Source organism: Wyeomyia smithii, chromosome 3 (genome assembly GCF_029784165.1).
Source record: "Wyeomyia smithii strain HCP4-BCI-WySm-NY-G18 chromosome 3, ASM2978416v1, whole genome shotgun sequence".
NCBI classification, from domain to species: domain Eukaryota; kingdom Metazoa; phylum Arthropoda; class Insecta; order Diptera; family Culicidae; genus Wyeomyia; species Wyeomyia smithii.
The window spans coordinates 62,175,593-62,199,704 of NC_073696.1; the positions used below are offsets into that span (position 1 = coordinate 62,175,593).

General features: G+C 37.9%; 1 protein-coding gene and 1 long non-coding RNA gene across 3 annotated transcripts in view; one reads left to right on the top strand and one right to left on the bottom strand.

Annotated features, from left to right (window-relative positions):
- Positions 1-1,535, top strand: part of LOC129732150 (uncharacterized) — a 202,403-nt gene extending 200,868 nt beyond the window's left edge. Inside the window, exon 4 of the long non-coding RNA XR_008729189.1 lies at positions 1,492-1,535. This is a non-coding gene — a long non-coding RNA (uncharacterized LOC129732150). The remainder of the gene's footprint in view (positions 1-1,491) is intronic.
- LOC129732148 (rab3 GTPase-activating protein catalytic subunit) overlaps positions 1-24,112 on the bottom strand; it is a 335,897-nt gene that overhangs the window by 262,525 nt on the left and 49,260 nt on the right. The gene's annotated exons all lie outside the window — the stretch shown is intronic.

Genomic DNA, 24,112 nt, shown 5'->3' on the forward strand with positions numbered 1-24,112 from the left:
GGAAAATAGTGTGACGCCGGCCCTGATCTGAAGAAAAAATTCATGATTTTGGTGATTTTTTCGAATTTTTCAAGGTCAAACTTCAATCGCTTTGTGCCACCCCTTTTTAAACCCGATCGAGCTAAAATTTTGCACAGGGGTTTTTTTTTGGGTAGGTGAACATTTTGTATAGGTTACTTTTTTCTTAATTTGCTGATTACTTTTTGTCACATATAAGTGATTGGCACCATAATATAGACTCTGCTGTACTTTTTATCGAGCCTTGTTAGTTACCCTGCCAAGTATCGACAATTGTATCTGCCTGGAGGGGTTCATTCAACTGTGTGTGACTTTTTTTTGATTAAGCGTGAGGGAAGGATCAAGTAGGGGAATGGAAGAAAGCCTGAGAATAAATCTATACGTAAAGGTCACTCTGACATCGAAACGTCTGATTCTACTAAGATGACTTGTTATATATGGAATTGAAATCTAGCGCACCAAAGTAAACAGACATACTTTCAGTTTTGGTTTGCTAATCGAAAAAAAGGCACGTAATTGTTTGGAAATGAACACACAATCTAATGGGCTCATGATTATGTGCTTAATAACTACGTCTTAATTTCTAACGAATAACTATTCTTCATCGCGACGGAAGAAGACAAAAACGGACACAGATTATACTAAAGTTTAACCCATTCACCAATGACTAATATAAAACCAACTCCTTATTTGTATCCCAGCGTGCGAATTCTGTGATTATAAAACATAAAGAAATGCACTTTAAATGCATCAGAATTAAAAAATATTCTGTGTCAAACTTACTGAGCATTCACGTTAAATTTCATTTTCACCGCCCTGATGGATTATAATCCGAACGGATTACCAGCCTGAATTACTACTGACAACGTAATAAACATACTGATTATTTCAGAAGAACAGAATAATGAGTGTTGAATCGTTCAATGAAAACAAAACCGCCGACTGGAGACGCAAAGTTTTGATTTACGGCTTAAATAAGAGCAGACTATGGCAAAATGAGTAACCACTTCATTGAAAATTTTTCTCAACGCTAAAATTGTACCAAACATATCTAACTCCCATATTTGATATCACAAAAGTCAGTCTTCAATATTCTCTCTATGCAAAATAATACTTGTTTTCTATAGAAACTTGTATCCAATGAAATTATAATTGCCAAAGGGTTAAGAGGCGAATGACCCTTAAGGTTAAAGCGTCCATAATCAAAAAATAATAATAATAATAATAATTGTCGAGCAACTCAGCCAAAAATTTTCTCCAAATCGGACAAAACATCACAGTTTCAAAGACCCAGAAAAATGTAATAATTCCTATTTGAGATAATTCTCCACGACGGTAATTTTTACCATACATCATAAATTGAATCGGCATCTCAATTATTATACACGAAAAACACCTCTGAAGCTTTTGTTGGCTAAACTACTAATATGACAAAAGAATAAAATAACATTTTCTTCTCTATCTTTTTTTCAGCTAGAAAATCACTGACTGGAAATTGCAATCAAAATGACAATAAAGTAAGTTGATCTCAGTTGAAAAATATCCACAAAATTACTTTTCTTCATCAAACGACGAACGACATCCAACATTAGGGTTTTTTTCCGCACGGCTAACGAATCCTCATTTATCAACGAACTTCATTTGCATTGGGACCGCTGTCCATTTTAACTGCTTATCCTTCAACTCTCCACGCTCGGCATCGACGTTCATAAATCTTATTCTCGAAACGTCACCGAAGATGTAGGTATGTGTGATAAGTAAAATAAAACCATAATCCGTAATCCCTTAATCCATTACCATGAAACATCGTGTTGCCGCTGTACGGATATAGAAAGGATGAAAGAGCAACTGTAAGTTCGCAAAGAGCTCTAAATAGCAATCAATGACATAAATCAAAAGTGGTTAATAAAACCCTTGCTCGTGCAGTCAGTGTGCCTTCTTCTGCACATGGCATTGCATGTTGACTTCATGGTGATGTTTAAACAGTTGCATCCCTTCCCCTTTCATTCCGGCAGTTTCAGTAACAAAAATTTTCGAATGCCCAAGCGCGCGCGTGAAAAGGACCTCTCGTAGCGATCGATTTTTAGCCAGTTTCTCGAACGGAGGAAAACGAAGTGTGTACATGCTAAGCCGGAAAAATATGTCTGCATCCGTCGAATTTACGTTCTTCGCCTCGGTATTACCACATATATTCTGGTGCAATACCGAGGGCGGCACAGAGCGCCATCGCTACCAGAACTATAAAAATACAACGATGTAATATTGATAAACGAAACGGAATGAGAAAAAAAGCTAGGGGGCGGAAGGGACATCAGTACTAAGGAAAACTATAAAATATTTACACTATGCATTACCGTTTCATCGAGCGGAAGAAATGTGCCTTTTTACTCGAAACGGTAATAGCTGTAAATTCAGCTAGTCCAGCGACGGGGAAATCACAGAAAATTATTGCAATACCGGCTTCAAATGTGCACGTTTTCGTTCGAGTGCGTCGATTGTTGTACCATAGCTTTTCGATTTGATCATGTTGAATAAAATCTTGATTAAATTATATATCTTCCTGTAACAAATTACCGGAGTTCATAATTTATAATTTATATAATATTCCCTCGTGATAACACCGTGATGCAACTTAGCAGATATGGAACTAAACCTCACGTTTTGGTTTTCCAGGACCAGTCTTCTATTAAAAATAATCTGAAGAACAGTTCCCTGAAAGTATATTTTAGACCGCCCTGCTATAATGTACCGCAAGGAACCAATCTCGAACCCCAACTTTTTTTCTAATTTTTTTTTGCGAGTGCATTTTTGAACGTGTGTGTTTTAATCGTCATTGGTCCTAATAATCGCTGATTAAATTCTAAGTTTGTGATCTAAAAATTCGCTTTCTATGCTGAGTCTTCAGTATGAACCTCATTGAAATCTCCGAAAATCCCTTATGAATTGTTTGTTGTTGTTTTAGCCATCTTAAACTAACCCTGATGCATGTTGCATACACAATTCAACCAGATCTTGGTTAGTAGGGTGCCAGCCAAAATGGTCATCGCGAATTTCAAAAAAAGCCCTATACAAAATGTTCACCTGCTCGAAAAAACACCCTGTGCAAAATTTCAGCTCAATCGGACTTAAAATGGGGTGGCGCAAAGCGATTGAAGTTTGGCTTTTTTGAAAACCGTAAAATCACCCAAGGGGGGGGGGGGGGGTACGTGAAATTTCGGTTTTCGGAATTTTGTTTTTGATGCCAAATGACTTAAAAACGCATGAAACGTCGAGAATTGGTGTCATCTGGAAAAATTTTTTTTTTGCAAAAATTTACTCTCTGGGACTTAGTCGTTTTTTCAGTAGTGGAAGGCGGAGTCAAAATGTTTAGAATTTATCTTTTGAAATTGATCACTAGTCTTTCGAAATAGCTTGTATACACTATAATTAGCATCGAATACATTATGTTTCATTAGGGTGGTTCATTTATTCGGCATAGGGTGGTTCATAACATTGTGAAAAATGAGTATAAAATAAAAAAAAGCACTTCGGTTCGTTTGATCGGTGTAACGTCTTCGACATAGTTGTAGATAATAATTCTGTCTTTCCAGAAAAAAATACACTCAAAAATTTATTCATTCAAAACTTTGAAGAAAGATTAAAAATTAATTATTCAAAAGGGCTTATATTTTTAAAAACTTGTTTTTTTCAACAAAACCTACGAAAGATTACCAAAACAATGAAACCAGTCCGATCATATAGAAATCAAGAAAAATAAGTTATAATTTTTTGAAAAAAAATTTTTTTTTGAAAAAAAAAATTATTTTCACTTATTTTTTTTAAAGGGCATATTTTTTTGGAAGGACAAAATTTTATCTACAACTTTGCCGAAAACACTATACCGTTTCGACTGTAGACATATTTTTTATTTCCAACAGTTCAATTTCCATTTCAACAATTTCCAACACTCTATGAAGAATCAAGAATATTTCTACAGTCAAAACGGTTTATTTGATTGGCATAGTGTATCTGGCAAAGTTGTAAATAATAACTTCGTTCCTCCAAAAAAAATTCACCATGTGAAAAGAAAACAAATTTAAAAAATATAACTTTTTTTCTGATTTCTCCATGGCCGGTTTCGTTGTTCAGGCAAACTTTCATAATTTTTACAAAAAAAATCGGTTTTTTTAAATGGGCTGTTTTCGATAATTAATTTATAACTTTCTTTTATTTTTTTAAAATTTAGTAATTTGTTTTTATTTTTTTTTATATATATTTTTTTGAAAAACAAAACTATTTTCTACAACTTTGCCGAAGATGTCACACCGCTCAAACGAACCGTGTTGGCTCTAAACATTTTTGTAATCATCAATATCTATCCAGCGGGGGCCTAGTGTGGTTGGTAACGTCTCCGCCAACCACGCTCGACGCCTGGGTTCGAATCCCACCGCCGACATAGGTGTCGATGGTTGTGAGGTGGCGTGATCCACTCACAACCAACCCAACTGGTCTAGATTCAATCCTAGCCGACACCGGGAGGTTTTCTGAGGCGAAAAATCTCTGGGATCACGCCTTCCATCGCATGAGGAAGTAAAGCCGTTGGCGCCGGTCCGTTAATAAACGGGTCGTGAGTTAGGGACCTGGGTGTGGAGTCGCCTCCCTGGGCGTCGGTAATTGGCCACAACAGTGTCGGAAATAGACCGACGGAAAATAAGCAAGAATAAAAAAAAATCAATATCTATCCGAAATAGCTTTTTCCAATAGCTTTTCAAAAATGAGTTGTGTTTCAATAAATTAAACCAATAGCACAAAATGGCATCTTTTGCCTATAAAAACGTCTATGCAAAGTTTCAGCCAATGGGCACGTTCATGTTCTGATGATGTAAACTTGACAGAAAATGTATGGTCGAACTGTCAAAACGACGCAAACCCAGAAACAACGAGTCAATTGTGTTGCGTATCTGATTGAGATCCCTATACTCTCATTATCACTGAATAACATCGATACAGTCTTTTGTCCGATTATATAAGCCAGAGCACTGTGTTGGCAAAGACATTATAGTGGTAAATAAAACGAATAAATTGTCTGGTACAACAATCGAAAGACGAGTGCAAGTGTTTTAGAGAGTAGATTTTTCAAACAAAGTAATATAACATATTCCATCAGTTACAACCGTTTCATTTAAAAGTTTAAGACACTTGGAATCGAAAACATTTTTCAAATATTAAAATTCCATGTATCTCCCGTGTGTGATTTTGCAAATGACATGAAAGCATTCAACATTTTCCACGAGACACAATCTTAATTTTGGTTGAGATAAGCTTTTTTTTGCACAGAGTAGTTCGATACATTTTGTAAATTTGTTTTGTAATATTTTGCCATTTTACTTATAATTTTTCCAATTCAGCATTGCCACCCTAACGACAATGATATAACAAATATTATATTTTCAGGAATTTTTCTATTGGTATTCAGTGAAAAGTGATTTTTTTCATTTTATACTCATTTTTACACAATATTATGAACCACCCTAAGTCGAATAAATGTACCACCCTAATGAAACATAATGTATTCGATGCTAGTTATAGTGTATATCATTATACCAGCTATTTCGAGAGATCAGTGATCAATTTCAAAAGATAAATTCTAAACATTTGGACTCCGCCTTCCACAATTGAAAAAAACGGCCAAGTCCCAGAGAGTAAATTATGGCAAAAAAAATTTTTTTTCGGATGACACCAATTCTCGACGTTTCATGCGTTTTTAAGTCATTTGGCATCAAAAAATTTTTTTCGAAAACCGAAATTTCACGCCCCCTCCCCTTGGGTGATTTTTCGGTTTTCAAAAAAGCCAAACTTCAATCGCTTTGCGCCACCCCATTTTAAGTCCGATTGAGCTGAAATTTTGCACAGGGTGTTTTTTCGAGCAGGTGAACATTTTGTATAGGGTTTTTTTTTTAAATTTTCTGGTCACTTTTTTTCCATACGATGATTGGCGCCCTATTGGTTAGTTATTGCCCTAGCGCCATCCCTCCCGCATTCACGTGACCTTCCTATTCCAAATTGGGAAACCAAACCTTTGCTACACTCTGCACACATGACTGCACTTTATTCAATGCTAATTCTGAATCGGTTTTGTGCAAGCATCACATCCGTAGACGCCCATTGCCATCATCCCACAAGGCTCGAGAGCACACGGAGTGCAGTTTACACGGGTTTACATTACGCGAGCATCTGTCAGTGTCGAGTCACGATGATACTGTCGTGGTAGGATTTTACAAAACTGGCTCTCGCCAACCGGTTTCGGAGCTTTTGCCGGCGGAACCACACACGAGGAAACATCAACAGGCAGGAGAGTAGGTGCCAACCGGAGATCCACAGTGGTTCCAACCCATTCAATCATTTTGTCGACACCGGTCTACCGAAATCATATGCAAATTAGATTCTCTGTCAATAATCAGCTGTACACTAGCCTAAGCCTGCTCGAAGCGCTGGTTGGGTGGGACGACTTCTGCCAGTTTCTCGATTCGCGCACTTTCGGATGTCAGCGGGTGCCATTAGCAGATGCCACTCGGGCGCAGCAATTGGGAAATGCTGAGCTTGATTGCTTCAACTCATCACCGATTCCAATCTGTCGTACTGGGAAATGTAGGTGATGATGGCTGTGTCCTTGCACACGGACCACGCAACCTACATCAACCTGCCTACTGTGGAACATAAGCCGGCAAGATATATCATATGGGAGAGTCACACGTGAAAATGTTAGCTTCTGCATCATTGCTGCAGTGTTGGTGGTGGAATTGATTTTGAAGATTTCCGCTGATATGTCGACACTGCTAAGTTGAGCAATAATAATAATTCGTGGAAGCTTTTTCTATGACAGTGCGGATTTAGCTTGCTAATGAATCAGCTTTAAGCTTCCCACAAGTTATACGTTCACATTTGAAGAATAGCTATATTAAAGTCTCAGAAAGGCCTGGCCTACAATTGGCTATATCAAACCGAAGTATAGGATAACGGGGGTATTTTGGCCAGCTTTGGGAAGTGTTCTCACAGTTCATTAAAAACAAACACAACTTTACAACATAAATACCTACTCTATTATACCATTGTTAAAAACAAAGTGTCTATTTTAATATACACCGTTTAACAATGCAATATATTGAAAAATATCCTAGAAATATCAAAATTTCTACGAAGTACTAAAAACATATTTTGGTCCACCAAATTTTTAATTTGGCCCACCTTTATATCTACAGACGTGTATGGAAATAGTTCGGATTAATTATATTTAAGATCATCATCGGTATTTTTAGAGCAAAAATAGTGGGTTTGAGGAGAAAATCCTTCTGCTGGGAATTTTTGTAAACTTTAGGCATCTAAAAATAAAATGATTTGGCTTATAGCGGTTTAACAGGTATTCTCATCCAATTTCATGTCGTTAAATGTGATAAATTGCGTAGTAATTACCTGTAAATTGTCACAAGCTGCTTATTTGTTCACGTGCAACGGTCGAACGGTAATCGAAGAGATGGTAAAACTTGGCATGGCCAAAATATGTTGGCTTCAGAAAGAGGCAAACATATTTCGGCCATGCATTTAACCACTTTTTCAACTTTTTCCAACATGTTAGAGTATACAAACTGTTTCTTTGATATTTTATTGATGTTACTACAACAACGAAATGTTTTAAAAGCATACAAATTTGTTACAATAGCTTCCGGACGTTGACTTATATATTACCACTTCCTCTTGACTTTGGGTTGACTCAGCCATGACTTTGAATATGTATGAACTAATTCCAAAATAACACTACCTAGAGCCAGTTTTTTGCCGAAAATTATAGTGTAGTATGACTCTTAGGTGTGTTATTCAATGTTGCATGCATAGGTTTCTAAAATTCATTGAATTTATCAGAAAAAATGCGTAAAATGTTACCGGGTGGGCCAAAATATGCATGTGAGCCAAAATACCCCCGTTACCCTACTCAGATATGGCAATCATCTGCCAATGCAGCAGCCAAAACCTGCTTCTAACGCCAGCCGCACTTCATCGAAGTGGGTCAGATGCAAATGAATGTCGCTTTTCCAGTTAGAATGCATCGGTGAGTGGATGTTTCAAAATAGATCGACGAGTATCACTCGAATGCCGGGCAGTAGGCTCTTGCTGGACTCGACTGCGGAGCGGAACTAGTTTGCATTTTTCCTGGCAGGTTTCCTCCGAGAGGGGGATAAAATGTGGAGCACTTGTGAGCGCCGTTTTGCTCAGCCAGCCTCTTTGGATCCGGGTGGGTGGCGATGTTCCGAAAAAAAGCAATGAGGAAATGTATTTCCGAAGATTACAATTTTCTGATTTGTGGTGATCAAATGAAGGCATACTTTGGTCAAAACCCACTCATTACTCGAACGATGTTTCGTGGTTGATGAAACATTCCGATAAAATGCATCACTTTTATTGGGAGATTATTTCATCCCTTTAAAAAAAATCCACTAAAAAGATTCGAAAGCACTTGTGAGTTTTTGACACAGCTCTTAATCTATACAAAGGATTTTTACCAGAGCAGTGTTATCAGCTTGCCCGTCAAGCTTCTCTGCATTTGAGCAGATGTAGATTTAATTTCTCGACAAATGCGTATTTTCATTGTGGCAGCATATCTGCGTAATAAGATGACATTATTATCCCTCGGAATGGTACTTTGGTACTCTTATTATCTCTCGAAGAGCACCACCGTCTATTAATATCACAAAGGATAACAATTCAACGCTCGGTGGGTCTTTATTTTTGCTTCTATAGAGCCACTGGCCGGGTAACAGAAACGAGAAAACAGCGGTGGTGCGTCGTCATAGCACCGTCATTAAAGGCTACTCTACTACACGCTGCGATACGTTCTATATCCAGTCAGATAGATAATGATATACCGCTTTTAATCTACTTCCTCTATGAGCAGCTCTTGTACTCAAGAAGCGTGAGTAAATCTGGCAGTGTTGCTCGTGGGGTTCCAAGAGATGCGAAACGAAAAGAATCCAATCTTCCACATAGTAATCGTCGGTCCAAGAACATTCTAAAACTGCAGCAGCCGTTAGCGAAACCATGCCGACATCCACCCAAACACACACACAGACCACGTCTGCCAGCCATGGGATGTTGTTCAAGTCAAGTAGCAAACGACCATAAATCACCCGCAGAAAGCAGACGAAACAAAATATACCCACAGTGTTCAGCGGATTACAGCTTGACGACGATAAACCCGTTTTTCACCTTATAACACCGACAAGTAAGTCCAGGAGGACAGCCCTGACACAAGTACTTTATTGCTCTCGCAATCCGGACGCTCTCGAGGTTCTGAAAGTGACTTCCTGTTTTTGGTGCGGAAAACCATAGCGCGCGTAATGCACACGGCGAGAGCAGCGCTGAAGTAAATAGACGAGTAGCGCCAGGCAAGGTGCAACTGAGAGCAAGGAAAAAAAAATCGGAACTTCCAATTATGTGCAATGAGACAGAAAATTAGGATTTGAGTAACAAAATTCGCAGATCGGGTTTGCCGGTGTTCGGCGGTTAGATGTGTTCGAGTTAATTTCATTATTCGATTAAGAATGATAATTGACTTACTTCTTTTTTACTACCTTATAAAATTCACGTTTTCCATTACTTCTCACAATAGGGTCTGTGTTTATTGTTAGTCTCGAAGAATAGTGAAGTGCGTAAATTGTATACAATTATTGGTTGACATTTTATTGAATAAAAATCCAAGAATCAATTGTTTTCGAGACATAAATTTGAAGAACAGTAAATCTTGGCTTGGCCGGAATATCCAACTGCAGGAACACATTTATATCGTTGAGGTTCAAGTACAGAAGTCGAGATGTTTGGACTTTTTATTTTTGTGTTACTTCCATGTAACATGCTGAAAATACTATTTCTTCCGGGACTTTTTGATATTTGCAATGAAGGAAGGTACTCATTACTAGCCCTTTTAGAGCGATTCGAAGCAATTGGAAGAAAAAGTAATAATTTCGAATTATCAATGATAATTTATCATTTTTGATTTTGCTGAAACTTTGCACAGTTTTTTTTCCTACTAATATTTTTATGTCAAAATTACGTTTGATGACATTCGTTAAAAATAAGATTGCTTTTTCGAAAAGTCTCATTTGAAAATTATTTACTTCCACGATATTCGGAAAAAGGTTTGTTTCATTGCAAAGGCCTCTACAAAATTGAAGATAACAATACATCCATTCAGTCTTGCATCTGAAAATAAAAACTCACGCTGCGAACAAATTAATTTTATTTAAAAAAAAATCTTAAAATTCTTCATGGCTCATGGCGTTTTTTAATCAGTGTTAGCTTAAATGTATCGAAATATTTTTTTAAATGTACTTGTAAGGAAATTCAATTTTTAGGACTTTTTCAATTTTCTTTTAGCGTACATACTTTTCACGTAGAATAACGTCTTAACCCTCTAGTGCCCAGTGTCGCCTTAAAACGGTCTTTAGGTTATCCTCTAAAATGCTTCAATCAATACTTAAAAAATGAAAGTTTTATATTAATTTTTCGAAGTCCGTCTGAAAATCAACTTGGGCACTAGAGGGTTAAGGCAATATGTATATAGGGGTATAGGGGGTATAGGGGCACAAAAATTGTTCACCCTAAAATGTGAGGAGGTACAAGCAGCGGTTACTGTACCAGTAGCAGTAGTGGTAGCAGCGTCAGTGGTAGGTGCAGTGGCACTACTTCCTCTATCTTTGTGTGGTACCGGCATCATTAGCGGTAGTTGAATTGACCGGCACTTTATCCAGCGAAAAGCTGCCGTATTTTGGCATCACACGAACGGGAGTGTTGACAATAAAAATCTGCTGCCCATTAAATTTTTAGTGTGAAAACAGCTCTTCACTGTATTATCAGAAAAGTGCCTTAAACCCACTATTGAAGAAACACAGAGATGCGATTAGCGTCGTATTCCGATATTATACTGAACAAAAAATAGTCCTTTTGAGAACAAATTTGATACCTAATTGAAGAGTCAACATTTTCTCGTTCATTCATTACACTTCATTCAGAATATTAGAACGCCTCGACCAAGACGGTTGTACAGTGCTTTTTCGATTTTATCACGGTCAAAAAAAATTTTATAAAAATTGAATTTTTTGTGTTGGATTAAATTAAAATTTATGGTATTTTGAGCAAAATGATGCACTTGCATAGTTGAATGGAATATAAGTTCAACATACAAATGAATAAACAAGAAAAGGTTAGTTTTTGATATTTTTCTCCATTGAATTTTCGCGGACTTTCTCACGGCTATTATACATGCAATAACAATATGATTTGTACTGCTCATTCTTTAGCATAGCTAGCAGAGTCTAATGCTTGTTTATGTGAAATTGTGGAACCGCTAGATTTTATAATTTTTAAAACCACGCTCTATGAGGGCCGAACTGTAAGGATTTTTAAGTTGTTAACAGATCTTCCTTCTCAACTGCTCGATAATACGTAAATTTTGCTTCAAAGTCAATGAAATACGTATTTCACGGTTCATTTTTCTCAAAATTAAGACACAAACTATTTGTAACAGATATGACACTTGGTTGCCTCAGAAAATTGATCAAATAAATTGAGTTTATAAAACTATACACATGCAAGGACACAAGGCACATATGAAAATGATGTTTCGAGTACATTTTCTGCAACTGGAAGCAGGCTTGTAAACGGTCACCATTTTCATTTGATCTCGCTTCCTTAGCGTGCGTCACAGTCGGCTTTCGCTCGTAAATGTAAAATAACCAAACCATCGCCGCTCAGCTCACAGAAGAAAAAGGATAGTCAAACGACACTCGCGTGCAGCGTTGCCCTTGTGCCAGATAAATCTGGATTTTGCCAGATTTTTGTTTGCGCGCCAGACAAACAGATAAACCTCAGAATCTGCCAGATATTTGTAAATGAGCCAGATATTTGCCAGATTTCATCCGCGTCGTCTCGCAAAAAGGTCATTACTGTGAGATGGGCCGTGCCTGGCCTTTAAATACCTACACCCGACGAGAGCAAAAAGAAAGGTCATCCCTTTCAATTCTGCCAGGAATTTAATCCAAAAATGAGTGACAGATTTTTGCCAGACTTTTTATTTTCGTTTTGCCAGATTTTATTCGAAACATAGTGGCAACGCTGCTCGCGTGTCGAAGAGATGCACACTGTCAATCGTTTAGCGATGTTATTTTGGCCTATTTCTGTCTACTTCGTTCATTTATGTTGAGAAAAATTATTACAAGATCGATGATATAAATAATTTCCAGAATACACGCACTCAACGTGCGTAATTCTCATTTCTAGAAAATATGTCAAAATACGTTTGAGGAAAATAACGTCGTGATGGCGATACTTATTTGACATGTTTGTTTAAGAATGTATTCAGACAGCGAGCCTTGGTAGCGTCAGAGGAAGAAGAAGACGATTATCGCAGTGAAAAGTGGTTCTACCGTGACCAGTCCGAAGCCTGACTGGAAGTACATTATTCTTGATTTGAAGTTTTTTTTAAAAGCGTGATAAAAACGAAAAAAACGTGAGAAAATCGAGCGTGAATTGGCGAGTAGTGATAAAAACGACTGTTGATAAAAGCGAAAAAGCACTGTAATTCGGAATTCATCTGCATGTCTCAGCACGAACTGAATTTTATTTTCCTTCTGCAATATGCAATACCCAACAGCAGCGTAATACAAACGCAACTGAGTGCGGCGTCCCCCATACGACACTAGAATGTATAATCAAGCCTTGAAAATTGTCAAGCCTCAATTATGCAAATACTGTACTATTAAAAATGGTCAAACTTTGTTGAAACGCAATTTCCGATTGAACTGATTGGTCGTTTTACGATTCCCTATCACGGTCGACAGAATATTATACCTAGTTTACTGGAAATGTACTCTTTGGACTATACAAGAACCTGCTTCTGCTGAAACCATTTAGTCCACTAGTGGATGGCTACTACGACGGTCCTTAAGTATCTGCGTTTTTTTCCTGTGTGGACTCATCACTGTAACCAGAGATATCCGATCTATTGTGATTTTGCCCAGGTGTTTTCTGTACTCCGCACTTCATATTATTGGCAGTATCACTATTGAAGTAAGTAATACGCTCATTATTTATATCCGTACACAAAAGTGATTTTTACCCTTCCGTTTCAAGCTTACTGCTCTTCTATACCCAGCCTCTTTCCATTCTACCAATATCGCCTGATTACAATTCCCTGAAAAGAACTTTCATACCTTACTCAGGCCAGATGCATTATTATTCACAATCAAGTGATTTCACAATATTTAACACACTTTCTTTTCATCTTTTTATTCAACACGGTCGACAGAAGAACATATCGATCATATTCCCAAACCTATTGCAAGAAATACAATAAAACTAGAAGAAAGGCAAAAAGACAGGCTTTCGTAATTCTACGTTAACCTTGCAATCATGTGTAATAAACAACCGCCTCAACATTTTTCCCAGAGTTCAAATTTTCTCCAGAACCTCTACAATAAAAATATTAATCACCTAGCGCTGAGACCCAGTCTTTCTCATTCAAACTTATTATTTGCTAAAAAAGATTTACACGAACACTTCAATCTTCAGAAAAAATTACACCTTGATAGTATTTGTTGGATTTATTTTCCATCCTAAATAACAAATTTTTGGTAGCCAACAGTTTTCACTATACCTAACATTTTCAAAAATCACATTCAAACACATACGAACATACATGAACACATGTAAAAAACATGAAATAAATATGTTTCAAATATATGACGCGAAATGTTTTTTTGATCGTGGTACTATCGAAACATCACTGACCATATTTAGGTTGGACTCGAATATATTTCATTCGACTAGATATCATTTTAGATTCAATTATTTATAGTAGAATTATTCTGCTATTTCGAACATAACATACATTGAACCACGTGTCTGATCATTATAAAATTCTTTAGTTAACCTTTACGTAGCCCGTTTGATTTGATACCAATATTGTTCAAATCGGTCGTGTAGTTTCTGAGATAATGAAGTTTCGTGATTGTCACATTTTGATACAGTACGGACAAAGTTATAATCCGATTACAGTGAAATTGAATAGGGTGTTAAGAGGCAGCTAGACCTTTCATTTGACACTAATTTTGTGGAAATCGGTTCAGCCATCTCTGAGAAAAGTGAGTGAGCTTAAGTAGTCTTCGGAATATGTTTTTTTTCATAGCTTGATTTCACATTTTTAAGCATAACAGGCAAAGTAATAGTCCTACACACCCTAAATTCTCTTTATGGTTCAGCAAAGTACATTGCTGAAAGTGTATCAGCAAATCACTTGTTTACTGAATCACAGCATTTTTCTCAAAAGTTTACTGTAACTCAGTTCTACAATTTACTGAATTTCGTTCAGTAATTTTATTTTTGCTGTTAACCAGCATTCCATTGATAAATTTACTGAAAACCAGTAATCGATTCAGTGATTCGCAAAAATACAGCAAATCTATTTGCTGAACAGGAAACAGTAAATGAATGTTTGCTGGAATCCAGCGAAAGAATTGATATGTCAAAATATTTTACGTCAAGCTGACATTAGTAAAACGCGCCAAATCGCTGTGCAGCTGGTACGGGATCATCTCTAAGCTCTTGATAGCGGATATGGGACCATAGCTAAGTCACTGTTGGGCTAGATGAACTTGAAGGTTGAAATGATAATCATACATCTCTAGTTCAACAGTAATTTGGCTATGATCCGATGGGCGAATGGGAGCTGGTGCCTGAGGGAAACATGGTTCCCTTGAACTAACTGGTTAACCAGTAAATTGATTTATGCTTTGCTGAATGTACAGCAAATTGTCATAGCTGACAACCAGCAATTTGCATTTTGTTTTACTGAACATGCAGCAAACGATCTGTCACTTTTATGCAATTGAGCATTACTGAATAATCAGCAAATTTCATTTTGCTGAACAGATTGCTGGAAACACAGCACACCAAAAATCAGCAAAATTTTGCTGGTTTCCAGCAATGAAAATTTGGTGTGTATTGCAAAACAAATCAATAGGGGGTAGCTAGACCTTCCATATGACACTGATTTTGTGGAAATTGGTCCAGCCATCTCTGAGAAACATGAGTGAGATTAAACAGTCTCTAGAACACGTTTCTTTAAATAACTTGTAAACCACATGTTCCACCTTTATGAGTTTCAAAAGCTCAGGGTTTTCTAGGTAGCCCGTTCATTTGAAACCAATTTTGTTCAAACCGGTTGTGTAGTTTTTGAGATAATGATGTTTCATAACCTCTAAACTCCTAATCCGATTACAATAAAATTCAATTGGGTCTTATGAGGCAATTAGACCTTTCATTTGCAATTAATTTCATGAAAATCGGTCCAGCCATCTCTGAGAAAATCGAGTGAGATTGGGAGAGCGTTACTCACACACAAACACACACACACACATACACATACACACACACGCACACACATACAGAAAATGCTCAGCTTGTCGAACTGAGTCGAGTGACATACGACATTCGGCCCTTTGGAGCACTTTTATACCATTAGTTTTTGCAGTGATTGCTATACCTTTCTATGAGAAAGGCAAAACTCTTTGGAAAAAATGTTCCTGGAAAATAGCCAGAGATGGCTAAATACCAGCTTATGTGATCATCACTATTTGCCTTGATGGGCTCGACTGAGTATTGCCGGAACCGGGTAATAATAATAGGCCGTAAATCAAGCCCAGTTGCAACAAATAGCTCTAAGTATTTCTACGTTATACTTGTGGTCGTTGCTTCGCACACAACCCCTCTGTTATTCAAACTAAAATTTAGACGGCAGTCAGAGTTTCACCGGAGGGACCGTCCATCTCATCACTCGATAGTAAAATGATTTGAGCCGAAAGCTGACATGGAGAATTACCGCTACCGATAACACTTCCATTACCAGCTGCTGTTAAATTATGAAGCAAAAAAATACATTCGTAACTCGACCTTCTGTTTATTGTAGGCAGACTTCGCAGCCAATTGTTTCATGTACAGGACAATTGCGGGGCATTAACTCATTACATTAAATATTCAATTTGTCCTTAAAAGAACAATTTGATGTTTGATTTTATATGCTCTGTGCTATATCCCACAGTAGAAATCAGGCACTCCTTTGTCAACACAATGGAAAACTGTTTTCACACTGAAAATTTGACGGCCAAAGTACGGCAGAGCTTTTCAATGGAGGAAGTGCTATCCAATGCACCTGCCGCTACCACCACACAAAGGCAGCTTCTTATTAGAGGAAGTAGTGTAGCTGCATTTCTTGCTGACGCTGCTGACCACTATCGCTACTGATAGTCGCTGCGACTACCGTTGCTAGTACCTTCTGCTATCCACTGCCGCTACTGCTGCTATCCGCTTTTGTTTGGTTGTGACCGTCCTAGTGGCCATTTACTAGTTGACTGGTTAGTTTGAGCCGAAGCATGCTCTCATATAGTACATTCCCAGTTTACTGCCTATAATCGCATACCAGTCCCACATGGATTTTCATCGTTTTTGAGTTAAATATCAGATTCCTACTATTTCTCACTCTACTATCGATTAAGGAAACAAAAAAGTATGTTTTATTTGAAAAAAAGTCAGAAAAAAATGTGAGGTAAAATTGTCCCATCTTAAAAATAATCGCATATCAGTCCCACCAAATGTTTTTCCTAAGTCTGGTCATATTTTTTCTTCAATCCATATAATAAATACTTTGTGCTGTTTTTCAAGCTTTTTACTGTAAAAAAATTATCAAATAATTAATAATTGCAAGGTTATTATGAATAAAATCTACACAAAAGATGATTTTAGGTAGACACTGAAACTGCAACTATTTCTGAAAGTTCGTTCCCGAAAGGTTATTGGTTGCGTCAATCAGAGAGATAATAGCCTTGAGCAACGCTGCTTTCTTCAAGGGGTTAATTTCCTGTGGATGATCTGCTCACTTCAAATAATTATTCAAGTTGAAATTGTCAAAACTCAGAAGTTTTAGTTGCTTAGCTAAAACAGTTGTACCTCTTTTCATCGCCGCCGTCTTCCGTCAAGTCACTGTTGTAATGAAATTGGAAACTTCCCTTTCTCAATACCACTTTTCCAATATGCTAAATGCACGGGCTAGAAGCTGTCTGCGGCCATAAACGTCTGCCCATATTTGAAATACTTGAGAAAAATATGACTACTTATACACCGAGTGGATGAAAGTGAGACTGGTATGCGATTATTTTGCTACTCGATGGCCTTTATAATCGCATATTAGTCTCTTCCTTATTTTTCATTGTTATTTTCACGACAAAGGCATGCTAATTTTCAATAGTACAATAGCTCAAATAATCAAATAACAATTTTCTGCATTTGGGTGGGTGCATAGATGATTTTCCAATCGATTATTTATTTATTTATGTATTACCGCAAGAACGAGAGAAATCCATTGAAAAGTAACCAAACTGGACATATTTTTCCGTTTTCAGATTCTTATTTTACACCCCTATATCGTCGTACACAAATTACGTAACGCTAAAAATCTAGATTCTAAAACACCTCCCCCCCCTATGTAACGATAGGTAACGTTCGACATGACTCCCCCCTTAAAATTACATAAAGTTGATCAGCCTGAACCCCCTTCGAAATTTTCAATTTCGAGCAAACATCACAGTTACGTAACTGTCTCTACTACCCCCCTCCCCCCTACGTAACAATAAGTAACGCAGATTCAACCCCCCTCCCCCCCGTAGGTAACGTTCGACATAAATCCACCCCTTGAAATTACTTAACGTTGATCAGCCTGACCCCCCTCCGAAATTTTCAATTCCGAGCAAACATCACAGTTACGTTACTGTCTCTACTATCCCCCCTCCCCCCTACGTAACAATAAGTAACGCAGATTCAACCCCCCTTCATGCGTTACGTAATTTGTGTACGACGCCTATGTAGCTGAAAAGAGCTGCGAGAGGCCGCAAGGTTACAGAGTCCGCTTAGTCAAGCGGATGGTCGTGGGTTCGAATCTTAGTAGAATCAGGCCATTGGATGTCAAAAAGGACTTAAGCATGAGTTTATTCTCAGGCTTCCCACCAGTTACCCTTCCTTTATGCTGAAATCTACAATACCTTCGGTGACTTCCTCTTAACAAAAATAAGTCCCTCCTATCAATAAAACTGGCCAGATGGACGCACGACGAAACTTCTCATGGGAATTATAATTGGTGATATTTGGCAGGAGGAACAAGGCTCGGTATAGGAGAACAGTAAACGTATAAAAGGAAGGGTAACAGCACATTACACACAAGCACTGAAAAAAAAAAAATAATAATAAGCATGCCACTTCTTAATAGCGGTATTGCTAAAAATTAGAAGTGCGGGATACACCAGACACCCGGGCATATCTCACAATAGATCAACAATTCTGGTCGCAGTGAGGAAGTCTATACAGGAAAAAAAAAACGCCGAATTTCCTGAGAGACGTAGTTCTACGTCAAAAAATCAACTCTTTTGTTGTAAATTAAAATATAGTGTTTTTTAGATTTTTTTTTTTTGCATTAAAGTATTATTATAATTCATTTTTCATTTTTATTTATTTTTATTTCAATTTTAATTTAATTTTATTTTATTTATTTTTTCAAATTTTTATATTTTGTTTTATTTTATGAATCAATAAGAGAACGCCCATTTATTACACGGCGCAAAAATAGTGACATCCTCTCCTTTAGTACAGATCCTCAAAATTTTTGGCATGGGTTGCAAATTTTTGTCTTTACCGATGACGCATCATCAAGACGAGAGGGGGGCCCTTCACCCCTCCCTCCAGAAGCATTACATATTTTATAGTTATTCCCTTACGACAATTCAACATTAGATAAGTCATATTTGAAATAGGAAAAAACATTTTTTCCTGCTATATATAACACTGTGCGACAGCGATTTAGAACTTCTAAAGTGACCTAGCGATTTAGTACTTCTAAAGTGACCTAGCGTATATTTTTCTAAGCGACAGCGATTTGGGACTTTCAAAGTGACCTAGCGTATATTTTTGGACTGCTACTTTAACGGTGTTACAGATGAGAAAAATGCAACACTTTCGGAGTGACCTAGTGTAGGTTACAGCTTTAGTCGAGTGTTACTTATGTCCATACTTGAAGTTCTTCAAATACCCCTAAAATTTAAACAGGGTGGCGAAAAAGTTTTCTAAATCAAATTCCCTGATTTTCTCTGATATTCCCTGAAATATAACATTAATTTCCCTGATATTTTTCAGCATTCGGCAACGTAGATTAACGCAACTCTGAAATCCCAGTGAGAAAAATATTCAACTGGATATGAAACCTAACCGTAGTGGTCCCGAATTAGCCTTCTATGCTACAAAAATCAGTTTTTTCGCTAGAGTGTCGTTTGAAAAAGAATCGCTTCTCGGAATTGAAAAAAACAACAGTCCGTGGAGACGCTGATGTTAAAAATGACAATGCGTCCGCTTAACTAAACAGCCGATGGAGACTCAAAAATTGAAAGTTACATTCAGTGCGGATGGCCTGTTTCAGAGGTTAACATTCAGAAAACTGTTCAACTTTATTCAAGTAATAAACATGTGGTAAAAACAGAATCTTTGATTCTCTCCAGCTTTGAGATCTTCTAAAGTCTAGTTTAACAATTAACAAGTCAAATAACACATGTCATCATGTCAAAGTCAAAACACACTCTCTCGGAAAATCGTTTCCGATCCTTTAACGCTGTTTATCGTCTTCATTTACCAATATCGATGCGGCTGTTTATTTATGGAAAAACAATCGTCAATCGGTGTAGAAATCATTAGGGTATCGGTAATTTTTCATTAGTTTTCATTAGTATGAAGAACAGACTGAACAGCTAAAGATTCAGCGTTTGTAGCTTTCGTGAGATCAGCATTAGTCGGATTAGTTTATAGATAATCTCGTGGCCAGTATTGCTTAAAACATTTTCGTAGGATCGTAAACTGCCGGCTAAAGTAAATCAATATCGGTACAAATCACGACCCAAATACCCTTCATGTGCTCGCAAAAAGCAGTGAAGCCGTGAAGCAGTGATATTCTGCAGCTGCCAAACGGTCTGAGAAATGTTATTTCAGCAAATTGTCATTATTGAATTTAGGCCTATACCGTGCAGAAACAAAAAAAAATTCATCTATTGAAAGTGGAAGAAAAACCTGGGTAGTGCTTTGCGCAGTGAAAAACTAGGCCATTACTGCCGGTTATGCGAGACATATGCGACGTTTTTTTCATTTTTTTTTTCATTTCAAGCTCTGGATAACTTTTACCGTTTGATTTAGGAAGACACGAAACAAAGTCGAAAAAATCCAAATCTAATCTAATATTGCAACAAAAAATAGGCCTCAAATGTTGCCCAGATTGAACTGATTTGCTGCATATGGAATGTTTCTAGATATCCCTCTTGTACAGAAAATAATGTTATTATTTGTCATAATTCTTGTCATCATGCTGTCTTGTGGAATGATTTTTTACTGTCAACCTCTGTGAAGGCAGTGTAATCCATATGTCATAGCGTTGGTGACCAGCTTCCGCATAGCCTATCCGACGTTCATAAGATGTTTCCCTCGATTCGTTTAGAAAGAACCGGAGTGAGGAATTGGTTCCATGCATGAATGTGCAGCGCAACGAAGTCTTGCGACTCCAAAGACGAAGGTTCTATACTCCTTTGCCGGGTTTTGTACCTGATGATGGAATTTTCTGAAAAGCACTCCGACTGACAGACAGGCTTCTTGGGAGGTTTATATTTGTCTGGATTCCGAAACAACCCTAGTGTCGAGAGTGGATAGTGATTGCATTTTTCATCACTATCTGTTGGATGGTTTCCATTCGAAACTGGCATCTTTCAGGTGCGACTGACGGGGCGCTTGAGCTTGCTACCATTATGAATAACTGATTGGAGTTTACCTCGGAGGCGATGGTATCCTTTCTGTCCGGACGTTTGGCTGTTTGTTTCCTGAGGTTTTATCATTGGCTTACACACTGAAAGGTTGCATGTTGGGTTCACACATTATGTTACTCCCTATGTTTTATCTCCCCGGAAAGTGTGCTTCTCCGCTCGAATATAGTATTCTATTTCAGTCTGGTTTAGCATTTATACAGATTTACGAATTGATTACTCGGTACGTCTCAGATTTTCCCTAGAGTAACCATAAATTAGTCTGACTTTTAGCCACGTGCCGTTGAAAACTGTGATACTGCATCGTTTTATTTTACATGATTTGTATGGATGCAAAAACAAACATAACAATTGAGTTTATGTTATCTTGGGGTATGACGTCTCTAAGCAAAACTTCTTCTTTGCTCACACATATTCCATAAGTAAAAGCATAGCTATCCACTTGGACCATCACATGATAATTACCATGCTAAATTAGTTTTGAACAAATTCTTTCTCATTCATTGATCTGGACAATAATTTCCTTACTACGTCCTGAGTTACACACTTGCACACCATCACCCCATTAGAGTGCATTCTTTTCGCGCGGAGCAACGATTTTTTCTTCGCTCCCTGGACTAGCAAAATAACAAGAAATAACTGGCATACCGTAAAATTAACTTCAATAATGCTTGCTAGCTGGAACGGTCGAGATGTGCAATTCTGTGGGATGCCCGAAACGGGCGGGCGTCATTCCGCCAGTGCAATATCTCCTGATGGTTGTTGCATCTGTGTACGTCTTTTGAGTGCACGATTGAAGAGCACACAGAGAAGTGCTGAAAACTAGCCAAATCGGAAAATATGATTATAGTAATGGCTACGACCATTAGTGTTTTAGTGCCATTCTGAAGTGGAATGTTCAACGGTTTGCGGAAAGTAGAGTTAATCTTTATCTTTCGTTTTGTGCACCAGTCTCCTGGCTGGCAAGTGCATCAACTTCAACTTCAACAACAGTTTAGTGAGATTTGAATGTACATTTTTGATTCGTACCGCAATCGTTGGTTTTGAACTAAATTGCTGCTAAATTACTCGAAAATTGTGCTCTCTGATTCAAATATTTATTTTTAGAAAATTCATTCCAACTCATTCTAAGTCTAGGTTAAAAACTTGTAATAATCCTTGAAGGTAACTTTTTTCAAATTGAATCTTACGGACTTTTTAAACATTATATTACAAATTGTGGAACTTTCCCTCAACTTTAAAGTAGTCAAAAATGCATCACAGAAACGCTAGTAAATTTAATAGTTTAGAACATCATTGTGCAGTGATCAGGCTGGAAATTTATTACTATATCGCTCATGATGACTATAAAACCTAGATAGCAGGATTACAAAAAGTATTCTCAAACCCATCACGAAAAAAGCTCGAACTAAGGAATACACTCTACTTAATAACAAATAACTGCATCATCTAATATATACTTTTAAAAGTAACACCAGAGTCCGGTCCAAAGTTGATCCCGCTCACTTCGAACAGTAGAAGATACTTGTACCAGTCCCAAGTGAGACTGGATTTTTTCCCTGCTCTCGTCTTGATGCGACTAGCAAACTTCACCAAATCGATGTCACCGATGAGGATACGTGGCCAACCCGAGCGCATCAGTTTCAAACTTAGAACAAATCCACTTGAAACCACTTTCTTATTTTTTTCAGAGTTTTCTACCCCATTCCAAGCATAGAGAAAATCGGAATGCACAACAAAACATGACACCCAAATGCGAAACCAGCAGCAAAGTTGAAAAGTCTTTGAACTTATAGTTTCCGCATCCACTTGAACCGGATTGCTGAGGGCTTCTTAGTTCAACGCCAATGGACTAAAGTGGCGCTATGATTCCCGATCGCACACCGTGATGCGAGTGTCTGGTTCGAAGTGATTGATTTTTACCTCCCGTTGCCGGTGCGGTGGGTTCGCTTCGGGCGAAAATTTAATGAAATCGAAGAAATCAGACTTTTGCTATTAAATTTCAACATAAAAGTTTTAGAACAACAAACGAGCTCTGCACGGAATACTGTTTATAGAGTATATTTATTTTAAGAAAATTCCACTACGCACACACTGTACGGTAACTCCTTCTCTCCGAGGTTTGTCCTCAGGCACGGTAGCTCTACATCCCAACAGTGAAGTAGTATAGCTTCCCATCGAAAGTGATTGGCACTTGTTCACGCGAATAGACGAAGCAATCCAATGAGTAATGTTTTGTGGGACAAGGGGAAAAAAGATTAGCATTCGGCCCGACCACGGACTATCTTCCTGTCTGCAGCATTCGACATCGCCACAGCTGATAATGGCGTCGTAATTGTGCAACGTAATATTGCTCACCTTCGATGGGTGGCGGCTGGGGCTACTGCTGCGCGGCATGCTGATGGAGAAAAATTACGCCACCCGACAGAGTGTTCTCGCCACCATCGCCAACAACTGGTGAGAAATTCCAATAATAGCTTTCCGTGCTTTGTGGCGCACACAATTGGCTTGGATGGGATGTGACAATGTGGAAACCCTGCCGTGTGCTGGTGTGACAACTAGAGGCCATGTACGGTCTATGACACTCATATTGTCAACAACATTCATCATCTTGTCGCCGAGGTGTGGAACTCAATACCCATCGGAAAGGACGTACGTGCTATGCTGACGAAGAAGGAGGAGAACCGCATGCACTTGACACTAAATAATTGTAGCCTGACAAAACTTTAATAATACCGAGTAAATGATGGTGAGAAAATTAGCGAATCAATTTAACAAAATCTGAGGGGCATAAATAAAATTGACAACAAAAACATTGAGCAACTATCGCTATGAAAACAGGTTGTACCACGCTTCTGTTTAACGAAGAAATCCCTTGAAGTGCCGATTTCAAAAGAACTAACTGCATAAAGAAGGACGATACTGCAGTACACCTTTCTGGCAGTGATTAATAACCAGCTTGATTGGGTGGGCTTCACTGTAATCGATGCGAAGGCAACTGTATTGCTGCAATCCACCGTCCGCAGGAATGTAATGTTTATGCTGCGAAGGCGATTGTACAGATTGATCGTTGAGAGAAAAAAAAATCCGCAATGATTCAACAAAATCCCCACTAACTGACTTAGACACGTTCTACTGATTATGTTATGCAACTCTAGCCACTTACCTCATGC